We start from the raw sequence: 21,840 nt of genomic DNA, 5'->3' as shown, positions 1-21,840 counted from the left end.
CAAAACGGGAATTGCTTGGGAAGAGGGCTAATCCCACTATAGACTCGTTAGCAAAAGTTTTAAAGCATGGATGAAAGGGTAATCTCCCTAGGATTCATTTAGGACCTTCATAAATACCTTCCATATGCTTTTCTTCAATGGGAGAGGGCATGCGAGGGATGGGGTGAGAATGACAAAGATATGAATTCATCAGCCAAATGGAAGGAACAGTAGTTGAAACATTGATTCTCAATTTCTGTAACAGCAGATTGATAGATGAAACATAAAACAGGACCAGATGCTGTGGTTTCCAGAATGCAGTTGGCTTCCCATGCTTTATGACCTGGAGCACTTATTGCTGTAAGTAGGCCACTTGCTTGCTCTCATTTACCTGATTCGAGGAAAATGCCCTTGAAAGTATTTGGAAAAGAATGTGTGCTGGTACTTAACATTCTAAAAATTAAGATTGTGTAAAACCCCCTTTCCCTCCCTTTTCTCAATTAGTCTGAATAAGTCATAACCCTGAAACATATGTGAAACTAAAATGGAGGAGAAATATTTGAGATCACCTTTTCTAAGCACAAAAACACCAAAATCTGTGTCTATTCTGTTTGCCCTCATAATTCACTCTACTGAGAACCAACACAGGGTTCATCTCACAGAATTCTAATTGGGGTGTAAGTTTCTGTATTCTTTTATCTGATGTGAACTTCTTGAGAAAAGAGGATGCCTAGGACATAGGAGGGGCTTAACAAATTCTTCTTTATTTACTGAAGTGTGATTGACACACAGATGTTAATATTAGTTTCAGGTGTCCAACATAAGGATTCCACAACTTTATACATTCCACCGTGCTCACTACAGTAAGCATAGTCACCATCTGTCACCGTACAAGGTCATTACAATGTTGTTGATTATATTTCCTGTGCCGTACCTTCATCCCCATGTCCTACTTATGTTAAAAACAGAAGTTTAATCCCCTTCACCTATTTCATCCATCCTTCTACTCTCAGTGGGTGTTTTAATTAACTGATCCCCCTCCCAAATCTGACATATCTAATGGGGCTTTTTAGTCTCTATTCCTACAGGTTTAACCTGAGCAAGGGAGAAAAAGGAAGGAAAGATGTATGGCTCAGAGATAGGAGATGTGGAATCAAGCCTTTTTACTGACCATAGGTATATTATTGCCCTGTTGTGATAGGTCCATTCCTGATGTGTCCACCAGAGAGCAGTCCCATCCTTGATACCCATAGGATTTGAGAACGTGGACACTGCAGGGGCACCTGGGTGGCTCAGTCATTAAGAGTCTGCCTTCAGCTCAGGTCTTGATCCCAGGGCCCTGGGATTAAGCCCCACATTGGACTCCCTGCTTGGTGAGAAGCTTCCTTCTCCCTCTCCCACTCCCCCTGTTCGTATTCTCTTTCTCACTGACTCTGCCATTTAAATAAAAAAAATCTTTTAAAAAAAACACACACCATGGATACTGCAGTCCAACAGACCTGGGTTTGAATGCACAGTCTGTTTTTTTACTAGCTCTATGACCTCTAGGCCATTTATTAAGCTTACTAAGCCTCAACTTCCCATCTTTAGTATGGGAACAATAACAGTATGCATGCCATGGAGTTGCATTGAAAATTAAATGAGACAGTGTCAGGAAGGTGCTGAGCTCTATGCCTGGCACTTAGCAAGTACTCAATAAAAATGCACTATAACACTGATGTTTTTATTACACAATGAAATGATGTTCCCTCCTTACCAGAAATCTGAAAGGACAAAGATTCCTTCCCATCTCCATAATATTTGCATGAAGACTTCACCTCTCGAGGTTCTAACCATAGCATCTTGTCTGGCAATGTTTCCACTGACTGGTGAAGAGACCATGCCTCTCTCTTTGACCTCTTGCTTCTCTCATTCTCAATCTTTTTTTTTTTTTTTTAAAGATTTTATTTATTTATTCGTCAGAGAGAGAGAGGGTGAGAGAGAGAGCGAGCGAGCACAGGCAGACAGAGTGGCAGGCAGAGACAGAGGGAAAAGCAGGCTCCCTGCTGAGCAAGGAGCCCGATGTGGGACTCGACCCCAGGCCGCTGGGATCATGACCTGAGCTGAAGGCAGCTGCTCAACCAACTGAGCCACCCAGGCGTCCCTCTCATTGTCAATCTTAATACAACCCTCTGGCTGACTCTTACTTATTAGTAGTCAATAAACCATTTTTGATAGTTATATAAAACCTATAAGATTCCATCCTTATGGCCACCAACAATTAAATTTAAAATATTGATCAATCCATGAAAATAGCTATCTGGATATTTCTCAGTTCACTGAAGACCATTATTGACATTGGCTGCTGTTCCCATTTGTCTAATAACAGCCATTTATCGAGCTTACAGTTCTTGCTTTCATGGAGTTCTAAAGACTAAAAACATCTTATAAAAATGCAAGTCCTCACAGGGCTATTGATTTTTTTTAAAGCTAAAGGTTTATCCTATATTTCATTCCCATTTATTATTCATTTAGGGAAAACTTCCTCTCTTAGATTGTTGAGTGGGTTGTGCACAAGAAAAAGAAATGGGTTCAGTGGGTGAAGGTGGGATGTTGAGCCAGACTAGAGATTTTAGAGGTCGAGACCGTGCCTGTCTTATCTTTTCTTTGCAAACTACAACTTTCTTAGTGCACTTGGGGACTATCATAATATCAGAGCTGCTATTCTTTGAATAAAATTTAAGTCGTCTGAGCACAACACATTAAAAAAAAAAAAAACATTAACTATGTGCAACTCATGGAAATGCTTCTAAAATTGAGGGAGTTTTCCTGAGCAAAAGAAATGCTATATCCTGCTTAGAGACTGAGTATGTGGCTTTCAAAAGCAAAGACAAGGCCAAACCTGGCTGATTTTGGATGCTTAAGAAGGAGATTATACTAGACCTACTTCTTTCACCCTAGAGAGGCCCCACAATAGTGTACTGTCAAGCTAACATTAAAATCACCCTTCTCATCTTTTTATTGTCAGTGTTTCTGGAACCAGAAAAACAAAACAAAGGTGAAAGTAAGAAAAGAAAGAAAGAAAAGCCTGTAACTTGAGTCGCAGAAGTACAGGAAACAAATCGAGTATACTAAGTCGGCTGTGCTCAAAGTTGCATTCAACTTCAGAACACTATACCTGATAGAGTTGCACACACCTTTCTCCTTTCCAGTCCACTGCTGATTAAGTTTAAATTCCAGAGCCATTCTGAGAGCTGTCAGTGTTGAACGAGGCCAGTACCAGAGGCATGGCCCATACCTGTTTCTTTATGTCTCCTGTGTTCTCAGGTAAATGGTGTATGTGTGTAGGGCGGGGGGCGCACAGGGGACAATCAAGGAAAGGAGACAAAGAGATTGACCCTCCAACAGTGTTTCCTCGCCCCGCCCCCCATGGTGTTGTGCACAAAGCAGACGATATGCTAAGGATTCTTAACTGGCTAAAAGCAACATGAGAATTTTGTCTAGATGATCTTGAATCTCAAGCTGGACAGTGTTCCACCTTCCAAATTCCAATCCGTCCATCATTCAGTCCTACTTGGGCTAGATGGACTGGCTTTCCATAGTCTGTTATCATGTTGTCCTCACGGGCTAGTGTTTAAGGAGCCTCCTCCCACTCCTTTCCTAGAACTCTTGGAGGTAGAGAGGGAAACAGTTTGAGTGGTGTCTAAAGTCGTGAAATACGGTGATTGTTCTTTTTGTTGAAGTGGGTCAAGGGGAAAGAGTAAGCAATCCTGTTTCTTCAGTTGAGTGAATCATAAACGTTTCCAGCACATGAATTTGCACATGTAGACAAAAACAGGAGACAACCAATGGATGGGGATATTCTTCCTCATCCGATAGGAAGGTGGGGGTCTAGAGTATTCCATTTTAATGACCGTCTCCAAATTCTGTCTCTGTACCCAACGCAGGAAAGTATTGCCAAGTCCAGAGTGTCAGGTACAAATATGGCCTCTCGCAACATAGTTTCAAGCATGCAAGATGCAGATTATTGAGTACGGTATTTGAGAAATTCTGACAATACTAAATGAAAGGGCCAGCTCTGTGGCCTGTCCTGTGTTGGATAACCTTTCTGGGTCACCACTTCTAGAACTGAGCTAGTTCTACTGGCTTCGTCGTCCCATGATTCTATGATTCTGTCTGACCTGAGTGTGAAGTAACTTCTGTTTGAATTTCTATCCCCCTTGGACCCAACAAAATGAAGGCTAAATTTGAATGCTAGGTTTGGGAGTATAGTTTAAAATATTAAGTGATGAAGGTTTCCAAGAAGATTTGCCGGCCCCCATTCCGCCAGTCATAGTTGGGTCACAAGGTGGTTTCACATTTGTATGCTTGAACTGTAAAATAATTGATCACTGTATGTCTGGAAGAGTTCAGTTCCTTTAAATTCAAGGACTTAGCTATAGTTATCCCTACCCTCATCTCCACCCCTATCCCAGTCTTAAGGTCAGATGGTAAAGATGGAGGAGGTCTGCTCTTCTCCACCCTGTCCATGTATGACAAGTAGAGAATAACAGTAGGAGGCCAGGCCTGAAGAAACCAGGTCCTTCTTTTGTGGAAAGACCAGGTGGCTACTAAGAATGTTGCCAAGGCTTGCAAAAATGGTACTAGAGAGAAAGCAAATGCAAGAAGGCATTAAATATCAATATACGAAGGCCTACATCAAGAACTTTTTTAAAAAAAGAAGTGTGGTTAATGTAAAATAAACCCCATCTTCCACAGCAGATCTGAGCTCATGAGCAACTGAGGGAAAGAAGTCTTTTCTGCTTTATTACCAGTATTACTGTTTCATGCTCTTGTAAATTCCCTATTTTCTATGAAACCTTGAACTTGCCAATGAAGGTTTCAATTAACAAGACACTTTTCAAGAATGCACCTATCACCACCTCCAGTTGGTGAGAGATTACTATGACAAATTCTGAAAACACTCACATAGATTCTCATGAATCATGTTTTAATTGAGAGCTGTAGAGGAAGCGTGCAGGAGTAAAGACATAGATTTATTTCTACCTATGAGTTCCTTTGGTACTTTCCTTAACAGAAAATAAATTTTACCTCTTTTTTTAAAAAAAATTATTTGTTTGGGGCGCCTGGGTGGCTCAGTGGGTTAAAGCCTCTGCCTTCGGCTCAGGTCATGATCCCAAGGTCTTGGGATCGAGCCCCGCATCAGGCTCTCTGCTCAGCAGGGAGCCTGCTTCCCTTCCTCTCTCTCTGGCTGCCTCTCTGCCTATCTGTGATCTCTGTCTGTCAAATAAACAAATTAAAAAAAAAATTGCTGATCCTCTCATTTAAAAAAAAAATAAAAAAATAAAAAAATTATTTGTTTGACACAGAGAGAGAGAGACACCGAGAGAGGGAACATAAACAGGGGGAGTGGGAGAGGGAGAAGCAGGCTTCCCGCTGAGCAGGGAGCATGATGCAGGGCTCTCAATCCCAAGACCTTGGGATCATGACCTGAGCTGAAGGCAGACGCTTAACAACTGAGCCACCCAGGCATCCTACTTCCTTTTTTTTTTTTTTTAAAGAAGATTTTAAAATCTCGTTCTCTGGGAAGTAAATTCAAGAGTAAGAAATTCCATCCCTGTTCTACGTGGTACAGTTCACTGTTAATTTCGTTGACTGTTGACATACTGAGTGGTGTGTTAATCTTGGGACACATCTCTCTCACTGAAGTAACAAACCAACATTAAGAAAGATAAGACATCTGCATTCTTCCTTTGATTAAGACAACTGCTCCAGTGTTATAGAAATGGTTAAAGAAGATCTAGATATATTTTTAGGAGGATATAATTTCAAGGAATCACATTCTCTTAGGATTGAAAGAAATATTCCATGTTATTGAAGTTTAGTGGATGCCTCTGAATCTTGCTGTTACCCTGATAAAAATTGTTTTCAAATATCATAACAATATATACTATTTGAGTTTTATTTTAAATTAACGTATGGTAAAATTGACTGTGCATATGTGCGTGTGTATACAGTTCTCTGAATTCTGATACAATAGGTTCATACAACCTTCACTACAATCAAGACACATAATTTCATTCTCCTAAAAAACTACCTTGTGTGACTCCTTCCTAATTAGCTCCTCAGCCCCTGGCAACCATGGATTTGTTCTCCATCACTGTAGGTTTGTCTTATGAGAATGACATAGCAATTACATCATGCAGTTTGTAGCCTTTGAGCCTAGCTTCTTTTATTCGTGCATGCCTTCAAGATTCATCCAAGATGCTGCGTACGTCAATAATTCATTCATTTTTTATTGCTGAATAGTAGCCCATTGTACTACAGTTTGTTCATTCCAGCACTGAAGGATGTTTAGGTTGTTGCCAGTTTTTGGTAATTATGCTGAGAGCCGCTCTAAACATCTGTGTGTAGGTTTTTGTGTGAACAGGGGTTTTTATTTCCTTGGAATAAATACTGAGGAGTGGAATTGCTAGATCGTATGATAAGAGTATTTTCAGCTTTATGACTGCTCAACTGTTTTCCACAATGGCTGGACCATTTTGCATTGCCACGAGAATGTATACATGTTCCATTTGTTCTGCATCCTCTCCAGAATTTGATATCAACTGTATTTTGTAAATATTCTCATAGGTATCTAATTGTGGTTTTAACTGGCATTTCCCTTAATGACTAAAGATACTCACATTTTTTCATGAGCTTATTTACCATGCATTTATCTACTTTGGCAAAACACCTGTTCAGGTCTTTGGTTCATTTTACAATTAGGTTTCTTACTGTTGGACTTTGAGGATTCTTTATGTGTTCTAGGTACAAGGCCTTCGTCAGTATGGGATTTGGAAACATTTTCTTCTGGTCTATAACTTCTTATGCTCTTACTAGTGTCTTTTTTTAAAATATTTTATTTATTTGACAGAGAGAAATCACAACTAGGCAGAGAGGCAGGCAGAGAGAGAGGAGGAAGCAGGCTCCCCGAGGAGCAGAGAGCCTGATGTGGGGCTCGATCCCAGAACCCTGGGATCATGACCTGAGCCGAAGGCAGAGGCTTTAACCCACTGAGCCACCCAGGCGCCCCTCTTACTAGTGTCTTTTGTAAAGTTTTAAATTTTGATCGAGTGCGATTTGTCACTTTTTTTCATTTATGGATCAAGGTTTTGGTGTCGTGTGTGAGAAGTCTTTGCCATACGCCAGGTCATGAAGACTCTCTCTAAAGGTTCTTCTGTAAGTTTTATATTTTACATTTAGATTTGTGTTACATCTTGAGTTTTTATTTATATAAAGTGTGAGATTTTCATTTTTAAGTATACGAATGTCTAACACCTTTTGTGGAAAAGACTCTCCTTTGGAGCTTTGTCAAAAATCAGTTGGCCATATTTGTGAGGGCATCTTTCTGGGTTCTCAGTTCTGTTCCATTGAGTTGTTGTCTGATCTACGTGACTATCCCTTCATCATGACCACACTGTCCTGTTAATCTATCTTACAGCATAAATGAAAAATCAGGTAGTGTGATCCCTCCAACTTGTTTCTCCCTTTTCAAACTTATTTTTGTCTTTTTCTAGTTCTTTTGAATTTCTGTGTTAATTTTAGGATTAGCTTACCTGTATCCACAAAAATTCTGCTGGCATATTTAATAGAATTGAGTTAAATCTGTGCATCAGCTTGGGGAGTTACGTTTTCTTGTCCCTGAATAGGTCTTCCCATTTGTTTAGGTCTTTCTTATTTATTTATTTTTATTAGTGTTTTGTAGTTTTAGCACGGAGATCCTGCTTATGTCTTGTTAAATCTATTCTTAAGTATTTAAATAATTTTGAAGCTATTCTAATGATTTAAAAATAATCAGTTTCAGTTGTTCATTGCTGGTATATAGATAAGATTATTTTTGTGTTTTTACCTTATGTCCTGTGACCTTCTTTAACTCAGTTCTAGCTGGAGTTTTTTTGGTCACTTTTGGTTTCAATTATGTCGTCTGCAAGTAGGGACATTTTCATTTCTCCCTTTCAATGTGCATGCCTTTTATCTCTTATTCTTGCCTTATCATATGGGCTAGGAGTTTAGTATAATGTTAAATAGCGATGGTGAGAAGGAACATCGTTGCCTTGCTTCTGATCTGAAGGGGAAAGTAGTCAGTCTTACATCACAAAGTATGATATTAGATGTTAGCTTTTTGTATGTGACTTCTATGAGGATGAGGAAGTTCCCTTCTTTCTTAGTTAGCTGACAATTTTTTAAAAATCTTGAGTGGATGGTGAAATTTTTCAAGTGCTATTTCTGCATCAATTGATATGGTTATGTATCTTCTCTTCTTTAGTCTGTTAATATAATAGATTACATTGGCTGATTTTTTAAAATATCGAAGCAGCTTTGCCTTTTCAGGATAAGCCCTGCTTGGTTGAAGCATATAATTTTAAAGAATACTTCAGTGTTCAATTTGATAAGATTTTGTTTGACTTTTATGTCAATATTTATGAGAGATACTAACCTATAGTTTTTGTTTGGTTTGGTTTTGGGTTTGTTTTTTTTTTATTGCCTTTGTCTGGTTTTGGTATCAGGGCAATGCTGGTTTTATAAAAATAGGTTGGGAAGTGTTCCATCCTCTTCTATTTTTGGAATAGTTTATATAGAATTGGTATCCTTTCATCTTTATATGTCTAGTGAAATTCTACAGCATAACCATCCTAGGCCTGGGAAATTATATTGAAAGGTTTTTTAAAAATGTCCTTGCAGCTATAGGATTCTTTAGGTTGTCTATTTTCTCTTTGATGAGTTTTGGTAGTTTGCTCTCAACAATTATTCATTCTACATAAGTTGTCATATTTATGTGTTTTGAGATACTTACTGTGTTCCCTCAGTACCCTTGTAATATCTACAGGGTCTATAGGGATTTCCTCTTTTTGATTCCTGATACTGATAATTTGTGTCTTTTTTGGTTAGATTTATGAATTTCATTTATCTCAAGGGGTCAGTTTTTTTTTTTTTTAAGATTTTATTCATTTGAGAGAGAACACACACGGGGAGGGGCAGAGGGAGAAGCAAACTCCCCACAGAGCAGGGAGCTCAACGTGGGGCTCAATCTCAGAACCCTGGGATCATGACCTGAGCTAAGGGCAGACACTTAACCTACTGAGCCACACAGGTGCTCCAGAAAAGATGTTTTTTATTTCATTATTTTTCTCTTTTAATTTTTTATTTTCGATTTCGTTTATTTTTGCTCATAGCTTTTTTATTTCTTCCATTCTGCTCGATTTAGTTCTATTTTGCTCCTTCTTTGGTTTTGTTTTAAGATTTTGTTTATTGATTTTAGAGAGTGTCTTGGTGCGAGCAGGGGAGAAGCAGAGGGAAAAGCAGAGGGAAACGATCTCCAGCAGACTCTATGCTGAGTGTAGAGAAAGATGTGGGGCTTGATCCCAGGACCCTGAGATCAAATCTGAGCCAAAGTCCGGTGCTTAGCTAAGCCACTCAGGCACCCCTTGTATTTTGTTTGTTTGTTTTAAGATCAGTATTTGAGAGCCCCCCCTTTTAATTTTCTTTTTCTTTTTTCTTTTTTTTTTGGTTATTTATTCCTAATTTAAATCCATGATGATTGGAGAGTATAATTTGTATGATTACAGTTCTTTCACGTATTTTTTAGGCTGGTATTATGATCCAGGATATTGTCTGTCTTGCTGAATGTTCCACATACATTTAAAATAATATGTGTTCTGCTATTGTTGGGTAGAGTAATCTGAAAACATCTGTTGAATCCAGTTGGGTTACTGGTTATTGTTCTATTCGTCTATATTCTTGCCAATTTTGTTTACTAGTTCTATTCATTAGTGAGAGAGGAGTGTTGAAGTTTCCAAATATAATTGTGGATTTGTCTGTTTCTCCTTTCAGTTCTGTCTGCTTTTAATGCATGTATTTTGTAATGCTTGTAATCTCTGGGTTTTTTTTTTTTTTTTTTGGCTCTGTGGTCTGCTTTGATATTAATATAGCTATTCTACCTTGTTTTGGTTAGTGTTTGTGTGGCATCTATTCTTCCATCCTTTTATTTTTAACCTATATCAATATATTTGAATTCAGATTTTTATAGGCAACACATAGCTGCATCATGTCCTTTGTACCCACTCTGCCAATTTGTGGGTTTTAGTTGATATATTTCAAACCATTTCTATTTAATGTAATTATTGATATATTTGGAGATTTGATATATTTACTTGTTTTCTGTTGGTTTCCTTTTTTAAAATTTCCCCCTCACTTCTCTGTTTTCTCTTTCCTGCCTTCTTTTGGGACATTTGAATGTTTTTTTAGTATTCTGTTTTACTTACTGTGTTTTTCACTATATATCTTTGTGAAAAATGTTTTTTTTTATTATTTTATTAACATATAATGTATTATTTGCCCCAGGGTTACAAGTCTGTGAATTGTCAGGCTTACACACTTCACAGCACTCACCATAGCACATACCCTCCCCAATGTCCATCACCCAGCCACCCTCTCCATACTCCCCTAAAAAATGTTTTCATAGCTCTTGGGATTAAAATATAAATGTTTAATTTTCCATGATCCACAAAGAACCAATCTATGTTACCATTTCAAGTGGAATGTGAAGGTCTTGCCATCATTTCATATAGATCCCTTTACGCTCTGTATTGTAATTGTCTTATGTACCGCATTTATATACATTGAAAATGTCGTGAAGACATGTTGCCATTTTTGCTTTCAAACATGAAACATATTTTAAGGAACTCAAGAGAAGAATAGTCTATCTTATACACCTAGATATTTACCATTTCTGTTGTTCCTCCTCTATTCCTGATGTTTTAGGGTTCTTTTATGGTACAGTTTCCCTTCTATCTAAAAGAAGTCCTTTAGAAATTCTTTTTTCTTTTTTTAAGATTTTATTCATTCATTTAACAGACAGATATCATAAGTAGGCAGAGAGGTGGGCACAGGGGAGCAGGCTCCCTGCTGAGCAGAGAGCCCAATACGGGACTAGATCCTAGGACCCTGGGATCATGACCTGAGCTGAAGGCAGAGACTTAACCCACTGAGCCACCCAGGGGCCCCTTCCTTTAGCAAATCTTGAGTGCAGGTCTGCTGGCAATTCATTCTCTTTGTTTTCCTTCCCTGACTGACAATGTAGTTATTTCAGCTTCACTTATGAAGAATATTTTTCCTGGATTTTGAGGTCTGGGTTGAAGGGTTGGGTTTTGTTTTGTTTTGTTTTTGTTTATTTTTCCCTAGCACTTTAAGTTGTTCCATTTTATTCTTCCCTCCATGGCTTCTTTTTTTTTTTTTAATTTAATTTTTTTTTTTAAGATTTTATTTATTTGACAGACAGAGAGCACAAGTAGGCAGAGAGGCAGGCAGAGAGAGAGAGGAAGGGAAGCAGGCTCTCCACTGAGCAGAGAGCCCGATGCGGGGCTCGATCCCAAGACCCTGGGATCATGACCTGAGCCGAAGGCAGAGGCTTTAACCCACTGAGCCACCCAGGTGCCCCCCCTCCATGGCTTCTGATGAGCAACCTGTAGTCATTGAATTGTTGTTGCCTTCTAAGTAAGGTGTCATTTTTTCTTTCCTGCCTGCTTCCATGATATTTTTTTTTTGTCTTCAGTTATTAGCAATTTGATTTTGCTGTATTTGGGCATGGATTTCTTTGGGTTTATCATGTTTAGGGTTCACTGAGTTTCTTGAATCTGTAAGTTTATATTTCTCACCAAATTTGGAAAAATTATAATCATTTTTTCCAATATGTTTTACTGTCTTGTATTCTTTCTGTTCCTCTTCTAGATCTCCAGTAACACGAATATTAGATCTTTCGGTTTTGTCCCATTGGTCTCAGAGGTACTGTGCATTTTCTTCCCATTATTTTGTCTCTTCATTGTTCAGATCAAATAATTTCTGTTGAGTTATCTTCAAATTCACTGACTCTTTCCTGTGTTATCTCCATTCTGGGATTGAGTCCATCCAATGAGTTCTTTATTTTGGTTATTGTATTTTTCAGGCATAAAATTTCAATTTTGTCGTTTTTAATCTTCCGTTCCTCTGTATTTAAGAATATTTCCCCTTACTCCTTGGTACACTCTTATAATAACTGCTTTACAGCCTTGGTTAGTTAATTCCAGCATCCCTATCGTGTGTTCATAGACCTCTGTTACTGTCTTTTCACATGTGAGTTGAGCTTTTCGTGGTTCTATATATGCTGAATAATTTTGAAATGTATCCCAGACATTTAGAATATTATACGACTCTGGGTTTTGCTTAAATCCTACGCAGGATATTGGTATTTTTGTTCTAGCAGGCAGTAGAGGTAGTTGCATTCAAGCTGCAAATTCTAACCAGTATTCTGTGAGTTGTGGTTTCAATGTCCATTCTGTTTTCAAAGCATTTGCAGTACGATTTGGATCTATCTTCGATGTGTGCCACTACTCAGTGATCAGTCTGGGACATGTGTGGTGGCTCATTTTTGGTTTGGTCTCCAATTCTTTGGTAAACTGTTTAGGCTCAGCTCTGGCCTTGGGGAGCTTGTCAGGGAGCCTAGAGTTTATAATGAACTTTATGTTATTTTCCTGAGTTTCTCCTTCTCCATGATCTCTGGTCCTTCCGGGCTCCCTGGACTTCCTCTTTTATTCCCATCACCAGAAAGCTAGTGCTTCAGTTATCCTGTTCCGCTGCATGCTTCCTGAGACTGTGCCGTGCCCTGGGCCAAGCAATAGGACAGAGAGAAAACAACTGTGATTTCCCACCCTCCAGGAGCACAGCTTCCCCACAGAGGAAAGTTTCCCTCCCTCCGAGATTGTGGTGCCTGTGGGCCCCCAGTGCCATTGGAGTCCTTGCTACTGCTGGGGTGGCAGGATTTCCTGGGGCCTGGGGTACTAGAGAACAGTAGAAAAGAACAAAAAATGACAGATTTCCCTGACACTCTTTGAGCATCAGGAAATGCTCTTCCTGATCCTTGAGCTAGACTAGAACTAAAGGGCTTTTCTCTGCCCTGGCACCCATTCCGAGTTTCAGGCTGCCTTACATCTAGACCAGGGGGTTTTGGTAGGGAAAAAAACAGAACGGAAAACTCACTGCTGGGGGTGCCTGGGTGGCTCAGGCGATGAAGCATCTGCCTTCGGCTCGAGTCATGATCCCAAGGTCCTGAGATCGGGCCCAACATTGAGCTCCCTGCTCCATCTGCTTCTTCCTCTCCCTTTGCCCCTCCCCCTGCTCCTGCGTGCTGACTGCCTTGCTCTCGCTCTTGCTCTCTCTCTCTCTCTCTCTCAAATAAATAAATAAAATCTTGAAAATCTCACTGCTGATTCAGTGGTGCTTTGGATTCTGGTCTTCTTTCCTGGTTCACCTGCTACTATTTATAGGCTTTTCAAATAGCTGTTCCTCGGGTTCTATCCCGGTCTCATAGGTATATTCAGTGAGAAAGGCAGGGTAGCGTGTGCTTACTTCACTTTACCTAGAACTGGAATAACATATTTTATTTGCTATTGTGGACTGAATGTTAATGTCCCTCCAAAATTCATATGTTGAAGCCCTAACCCCCAATATGATGGTAACTAGAGAGAGGGCCTTTGGGAAGTAATTAAGATTAGATAAGGTATTGGGGACAGGACCCTTATAATGGGATTAGGGCCTTTATAAAAAAGGGACACCAGAGGGCGCTTGCTCTCATGCTCTCGTACCTCCTGCCTGCTCTCTGCGAGGTGAGGTCCCAGTGAGAAGGTGGCCATCTGCAAACCAGGAACTGAATTGGCCACCACCTTGATACTGGATTTCACAGCCTCCAAAACTAAATTTGTGTTGTGCAAGCCTCCCAGTCTAAGGTACTTTGTTATGGCGGTCCAGCCTCACTTAAGACAGTTGCCCAAATATTCATGAAAGCATTCATGGCACGACCGACTGTGTCACTCCTACCAGCTCAACAACAGCTTTTCCACATAGTTCTATGTCGTTCCACCCAGCATATTTTCTGCAAGGTTTAGTAACAGTTTTTACTTAACTACATTTCCGGACAGAAAAAGAAACAATCCCCCCAAACTAGACTGGTAGCTTTAACACTTTTTATTGGTCTAGTTATAATGTCTCAAATATATGTTTTTTTACATGTCAATTTTTTTGAAAGATTTTATTTGTTTATTTGGCAGAGAGAGCGAGAGAGCACAAGCAGGCAGAGCAGGATAGGGAGAGGGAGAAGCAGATTCCCCACTGAGCAGGGAGCCCAAGGCAGGGCTCCATCCCAGGACCCCGGGATCATGAGCTGAGCTGAAGGCAGTTGCTTAACTGACTGAGCCACCTAGGTGCCTGATATGTCAATGTTTTAAATAAATTTGCTGCTTGATTGTTTGGGTCCCAGTACCCTTGACTTAATACGCTCTGTGTTTTTGCTGTCAATAGTCTCAAGGCTAGGGCACCTGGGTGGCTCAGTGGGTTAAGCCGCTGCCTTCGACTCAGGTCATGATCTCGGGGTCCTGGAATCGAGTCCTGCGTCAGGCTCTCTGCTCAGCAGGGAGCCTGCTTCCCTCTCTCTCTGCCTGCCTCTCTATGTACTTGTGATCTCTCTCTGTCAAATAAATAAATAAAATCTTAAAAAAAAAAAAGAACAGCTTTCAAACATTAAAAAAAAAATAATAATCTCAAGGCTAAATGGCCAAGGTCCTGTTTGGACCAGTTCTTTTTATTTATTTATTTAGGTCTTGGAGGAGCTCATTTCAAAGCACATATGTTGAGAAGCCCACGGTCCATTTCTTTCATATACAGCATGGGAAAATACAAGATACAGGGTAGTGTGAATAAATGTAAATGAGTAGAAGATAAAGGAGCTATGGAACCCTGCTTCCTTCACTTGATAAAGGCTTGTCTTCAGCAGAGAATAGTTTTAAATAAATTCATAGATGGAAATAAAACACTAGTCATTCTTCTTTTTTTTTTTTTTTTTTTAAAGATTTATTTAGTTGACAGAGAGAAATCACAAGAGAGGCAGGCAGAGAGAGAGGAAGGGAAGCAGGCTCTCCGCTGAGTAGAGAGCCCGACGCGGGACTCGATCCCAGGACCCCGAGATCATGACCCGCGCCGAAGGCAGCGGCCTAACCCACTGAGCCACCCAGGCACCCCAACACTAGTCATTCTTGACCATCAACAATGAAAGACAATTCCTCATAACTGGAGTGGAACGAGGCTGGAACTAGGTTATTGTCTCAAGTGAGCGGAAGACTCTAGAATAGATCAGTGAGCTTTGGTACCTAAGGCGGTTTCAGGTCATGCTCTATTGCTCTCCACCAGATGGACTTTTTTTTCCCCCACTCATCTTTTCCATCTCACCTGCTCCCTTTTCTTTTTTCCCCTTTGTACAATATTTTACCTCTGTGAACTTGTGTTAATCCACAAAGCTGGCTGGAAGGGAGCTGCTGATCCTCGAGGGTAATGCCTCTCCTTCCTCCGTCTCTCCTGTCTTCCTTGCGTGCTGGCTCCACCCCCATTCCTAGTCCACCATATTGTCCTGCTCCCTAGGACTGAGTTTCAGCTCCGCCCGAGTAAGCAAGAAGGCATGGCTTTCACTCTGCTGAGGTTCCCTTGAAAATAAAAGCTCATTACTTATTCTAGAAGAAAAATACTGTAGTTTCCTCCCCCCCATTCACTAGAGTTTTATTAAACCATTACAGTGTTCCAGAGTTAATATGTATAATCTGTGAAACTAAACCTCACTTGTGATTTGACCACTTTTGTTTTAGAGAAAATCAAAAAAGCAACATTAGAAACAAATAATTTCACCAGAACCTGCTTGAAAGAGAAAGAGTTAGTCTCTTGAATAAAATCAGGAGTCCACATTCTGGGCATTTTGGTTATTTATGCTGCAGCTGAGGGAAAGGTAAGGTATATTACTGTGTTTGGTTTGTATTTAAAACAGTCTCGGGCGCCTGGGTGGCTCAGTGGGTTAAGCCTCTGCCTTCAGATCAGGTCATGATCTCAGGGTCCTGGGATTGAGCCCCACATTAGGCTCTCTGCTCAGCGGGGAGCCTGCTTCCCTCTCTCTCTCTGCCTGCCTCTCAGCCTACTTGTGATCTCTGTCTGTCAAATAAATAAAATATTTTTTAAAAAAAAGTCTCATAGGTTCCTTTACCCACCCATCCTTTCAGGACACAGAATATTAAGTAAGATGGACATTTCCTCTGTTAATGTTCTCTTTGGGACACACACACACAAAAGATAGAAATAGTGAGGAAGGTCTTTCCAGATAATACCCCCCACCAAAAGTATTGAAAGAAAAGGTTTATATAACAAGACATGATAATGTGTAATCTACGAATATTATTACCTAAGGATTATATTATATCCAGCTGATAAGTTGTATTTGTATGTTTAAGTGTATATTTGTACATAGTACATAGTCTTTCAGTTATTGAGTTTATAAATCTTAATAAATAAATAAATAAACCTTAACTGAGTGTCTGGTAAAAAGCTGTGCTAAGCATTGTGAGAAGGACAAAAGTTTACACAAGAGGTTGTTCCCCCCCCCCCCAACCTTCAAGAAACTTTGGTGCTAACCAGGAGTAGCTTCACTGAAGTGAAGACTGAGATGGGGTTAGGAGTTGTCAGGGCTGAAGCTCGGGAGTCTGGGGGCCGTTTTGATTCTGTTACTATACCTTCTGAACGCTGTGAATCAGGCCGATTCCTGGGAAGCCCCTGCTGGTTTGTTCTTTGCATGGCTCAGCTGACATTAGCATCCCTCCTAGTCTGTAGGAGTCTGGCCCACGGAACAGGGGGTGGGGGGTAGGCGGCATCTTCAGAACTGGGCCCCCCTCAGAGAACTTTGAATGGGCAGAAGCAGGAGTTCGTGTGTGCTCTTGCTCATGTCACAAAGTTGGGCATGTGACTTAAGCATGTGGCAGGTCAAGGTCAATGTTATTGGATCGCTGGACCACCAGGCCCTGAGTCTAGAGTGACTCAGCAGCCAGTGCTCCTTGTCGAAACTCTTAACCGCCACGTGAGTATGGCACAAGATTTACCAATGAAAGACATACAGTTACTTTAAAAGTACTATTTATTGGGACATCTTGAAGGACTGGGGGTGAAGGGAGTCCTTGTTTCCTTCCCATCTCCCATCTGGCACTTGTTGATCGTTATTCGTCACTCATTCAGCATTTGCAGAAAGCTTACCAAACGGCAGACTGCGTGCAGACTGCGTGTGTGTAGGGGGGCATTGAGGCAAGTTAGAAGGAACAGGAGCTCTCTTTCCCACAGTGACAGCTAACAGTGGACACTCCTACAGTGTTTACCACGTGCCAGGCTTGTTCTGAGTGCTGCAGATCTCCTCACTTAACCATTACAACAGCCCCATCCGTTAGTACTATTACCATCCCTATTAGACACTGGACGACACTGGCATGCAGAGAGATGAACCATCTTGCCAAAGATCTCACCACTGGTACGTGGCAGAGCAAAATTTGAAAGCAGACTCTCTGGCTCCAGAAACCATGCTTTTAACCTCCATGCCAGATAGCCTCTCAAGGAGCTTATGGTCTGAGTATACATGGCTAAGTCTGTCCCTTTTCAGGGTAAGGCAGCAGGGAGCGGTGTAGAAGGAAGCAAGAAGTGAGTCAGGTTGAGTGTGTTTGCTGTAAACGAAACCCAGGAGTGTCTGACTCAAGAAATGCTCCATTTCGTCCCCCAAGGAGAAGACTGGAATGATAGGAAAGTATTAAGCACAGCAAAAAGTTGGAAAGATTTACCAGAAATGGCAGTACAGTTTAATTTTATGTCCAGGGCTATCAAGGGCTACAACCGTGAATCTTCCTTTCACACACATACCATGAGGGTCAATGGATACAGTCAGTCCAATGACATCGTTTTCTCCCTTTCCTCCACTTTGCTAGCGGCACCTGTGTGAAAGCTGCTTCCCTGTGGAGGTTCATACCTGCGGGGGCATGTCTAGGAAACTGATGGGATGAGTTTGCTGGTGAGTAATTGCAACATGCTGGGAAGTTTCAGGAGCAAATTCCTGAAGGTGGAAGACTGCAGACATGATAATCAAGCCTCAGCTGTTCCAAGAGAGGGGTGACTTCGAGGGTTGGAGTAGAGAGGAGGATGGAGTCAAGTTGTAAGAAATACAGGAGATGTATTTGTGTAGATCTCCTAACAGTAGTGTGTTATTGACAAATACTCCCTATTATTTATATAATATGTAACATGTAAGTACTCAACCCAGGCTGTCTTTATAAAAACACGTTTGCAGAGACCTGAAAAAGAAAATGTAAACATGCCAGAGGTCTTCCTAAGACCTTCTATACGCCCTTTAATGAGCTTCTACATTTCTAAATGTTAACAATAGTTAGTAATAATAAATGGTGGTATATAGTATCATTATTGCCCTTATCCCCATTTTTTTGTTGTCACTAATTTTTTTTTAAGATTTTATTTATTTATTTGACAGACAGAGATCACAAGTAGGCAGAGAGGCAGGCAGAGAGGAGGAAGCAGGTTCCCTGCTGAGCAGAGAGCCTGATGCAGGGCTTGATCCCAGGACCCTGGGATCATGACCCGAGCAGAAGGCAGAGGCCTTAACCCACTGAGCCACCCAGGTGCCCCCGTTGTCACTAATTTTATATCATGGTCAGTTGGAAAATAGGATTTAATTTTTGAAAACACTCAACTATTTAAGTAGATTTTTCTAAACAGAAAGAGAAGAATGAAATTCACCCAGATAGGTAAGAAACTTAATGGTTATTAGTGGGCATTGTGGATTTTGCATTCCTACAGAAACAAACTTGTGACCTAGGATTTTATTATTGTAGAATGAATTTCTTGCTAAGAGTTGCTTTCTGCTTATCTCACCATTTGATATTTACAAGATCACTAATATTTCCTCTCTCCACCCTAAATACCTTACTTCTTTCCAGGCAAGTAAGATTTCAGAAAGATGATGGGGAAATTCTTTTCCTTCTAATTGGTTCTTTGGCCCTTTAAATCCCCCTTCTTCCACTCCCAGCAGGGCATTAGTCATTAAAATGCGTCAGACAGCTGTGGAACCTTCAGGATCTAACCTGATAATATCACATTACACACCCATTCAGAGTCCTCTGCTCCAGGGTCAAGGTTTGGATGATGTCACACAGCCTCTGGAGCTCATACCTCCTCGACTGGTTTTTCTGTTGTGAGAAGGATGGGAGAGGGGAGGAAGGTGAACCCCCTGTCATTCTGACGATCACGTGTAAGTAGAGACTGGTAAATCTTGAGATACTTCCATGTTGACAGATTAATCTAGTTTTTTCCTATTAACGTGGTATATAATATTCTATTGCATGAAAATAATCACATTTTATTCATCCATATTGATGGACATTTAGGTTCTAAGTTCTTGCTATTTCACATATTGTTGCTGTGAACGTCCCTGTGTAAGTGTTTGTATGCCATCTAGGAAAGTTTCTATAGGAGTCTTTTTACCCTGCAATTTGGAAATTGGAATCAATTGGAAATATAGACTTTTTAACCCTGCAATTTGGAAATTGGAAATCAGTTTGGAAATTGGAATCAAATTTTTTATAATGTAAACATTAACATTTAAAAGTAGATTTCTTTGGGCACCTGGGTAGCACAGTCTGGTAAGTGTCCAGCTCTTGCTTTTGGCTCAGGTGGTGATCTCATTGTCTTGGGATCAAGCCCCATGTCTGGCTCTGTGCTCAGGAGGGAATCTACTTGAGACTTTCCCTCCCTTTCCCCCTGCCCCTGCCCCTGGCTCTTGCTCTCTCTCTCTCTCAAATAAATAAATCAATCTTAAAAAAAATAGAAGTGGATTCTTAAATGTATCCAGTGGCGTAAAAATACCAAAGTAATCTGATACTCACCATTATCCATCAAACATTAATGATATGAACAAGGTCTCTTATAGTGGGAAATTCTACATCCCTTCTTTTTCTTTTGGGACTTGAACTTTCTACTTCAGTCACAGGTTCTTATCTGAAGATAATATACATTTTATGTGTTATGTGTGAGTGTTTTTTACTGATCACTTTAGCATATTTCTTTGCCAACAAATTTTACGTATAAACTTAAATTACATTGAATTTCTTTAACCATGATACTCCATCATGATAACCATGATTCAAGTGTTAAAATTTTTTCTGAATTGAGTTATCATTATTTTTAGTTCACAACTGACCAATTAAATGCTTTTAAATGTTGATCATATTGAAACACACACAAAAAATCAACAGAACTTTAAGAAATTGGTTTGTATATCATGAACGAATTTTACTTATTTTTAGAAGAAGACCAGTTCAGCATCGGTTTATGCCCAGTTCTTGCTTTTATATTATAAACACTGAGGACTACCATTCACATACATAAATAAGTAGGTAACAGTTGGAATAAATTGAGTAAATGATGTTACTCATTTATTTGAAAGCTTTCCATGTTGTATGCCCCGCATCACTTAGTGGTGTTATTTTTAATGATTAATCAGTGGGTGGTATGCATAGGTCTTTCTTCAATTCACTTGGAAACAAGAAATGTTAACACTCGTATTCAGAAGTGTTTATTAGTCGGTAGACTCGGCTTCTCAACGTTGCTCTCATTATTTTGGATTGTCTCTTTAGCTTCTTGCAGGTCATTGCCCTTTGGGGCAGCACATCCTAGAGCATCCAGATAAAGAAGATGGGTGTGCCTTTCTCTTCTAAAGAGGGAAAAAGGGCCACTATGAATGGGAGGTAGGGATTAGGAACCACAGGGGTGCTTGACTCCATGGGTTCTCAGGTAGTTCAGACTTAGGAGGAAGTATACATAGAAGATAAAGATCTGGACTTAACCCCCTGAAAACTGTCTGTGTGCCTCCATTTTCCAGTGTGAAACTCCTACTCTGAGATTTCTCCCCAGCAGCAGAATTGCTAGTGTTCGAGTCTCCTATGCCGTGTGATCGTTTCTCCAAACCCATGTCGCTGAGGATGTTGCTTTGGTTCTCAAGAACTCAGGAGAGGTTCCCTTTTGAGGATCCCCATATATGATTCATAGGAGTTTTCTAACTTTGGGAAAACTCCATGGTCATTGTATTTAAATGACTGGTGGTGGCCAGTGAGTGGTAAACGACCAGAGTTCTAAGAGATGTGTAATTTCTGTAATTTGCTTTGGGACAACCTCTGAAAGTATTTTCATGCATAACTTTCTTTCTTTTAAAGGGCATCCTGAGTCTCCATCAGCCAAGGTGGTACATGAACAGCACTCTCCTTGGTTTGCGTTCTGTGCCCTGAAGCAGAAATGCCTTTAATTGTTCATTGCAAAATAAACAGATGTCTAGAAGAGAAGGTTATTAAAAATATTTTGCACAGTTTGGGAGAACTAGAGGTCTGGATTGCTTGACCTAGCCTCACCAAGCAAACCCAAGTCAAGGAAGCTACCAAGGTATGTAAGCTACAAACATGGCTTATTCTTAGGGCAAAACCTTCCGGTCTGCAAATTTCTGGATATAGTTAAAAGGGGCAGTGCATTTCAGAAATAGAGTAGAAGCCATCCTCAGGCAGGAGAATTCCACTTTAAACACAGAAGACTGGGGTGCCTGGGTGGCTCAGTGGGTTAAAGCCTCTGCCTTCGGCTCAGGTCATGATCCCAGGTCCCTGGGATTGAGCCCCACGTTGGGCTCTCTGCTCAGTGGGGAGCCTGCTTCCTCCTCTCTCTCTCTCTGCCCGACTCTCTGCCTACTTGTGATCTCTGTCTGTCAAATAAATAAATAAAATCTTAAAAAAAAAAAAAAGAAATAAAAACAGAAGACTTAATGTGCCAAATTCAAATCATAAGGAAAGGTTGCCCAGTTAATAGGACAAATGCCTCAACATTGTAAAATAAACAGAATTTGAAATGCAGACAATCCTATTTTACAGTTACAAGTTATTTAAAAAAATATAAAGACCGAATAATAAAGCA

General features: G+C 40.3%; 1 long non-coding RNA gene across 1 annotated transcript in view; it reads left to right on the top strand.

Moving 5' to 3' along the window:
* The window catches only part of LOC123954856, a 35,586-nt gene that overhangs the window by 3,598 nt on the left and 10,148 nt on the right, over positions 1–21,840 (top strand). Inside the window, exons 2-5 of the long non-coding RNA XR_006821180.1 lie at positions 245–339; positions 17,805–17,887; positions 19,002–19,138; positions 21,099–21,321. This is a non-coding gene — a long non-coding RNA (uncharacterized LOC123954856). The remainder of the gene's footprint in view (positions 1–244; positions 340–17,804; positions 17,888–19,001; positions 19,139–21,098; positions 21,322–21,840) is intronic.

The sequence above is a fragment of the Meles meles genome, chromosome 13 (genome assembly GCF_922984935.1).
Source record: "Meles meles chromosome 13, mMelMel3.1 paternal haplotype, whole genome shotgun sequence".
Taxonomy (NCBI): domain Eukaryota; kingdom Metazoa; phylum Chordata; class Mammalia; order Carnivora; family Mustelidae; genus Meles; species Meles meles.
This window is presented reverse-complemented; position numbering and strand designations above follow the sequence as displayed.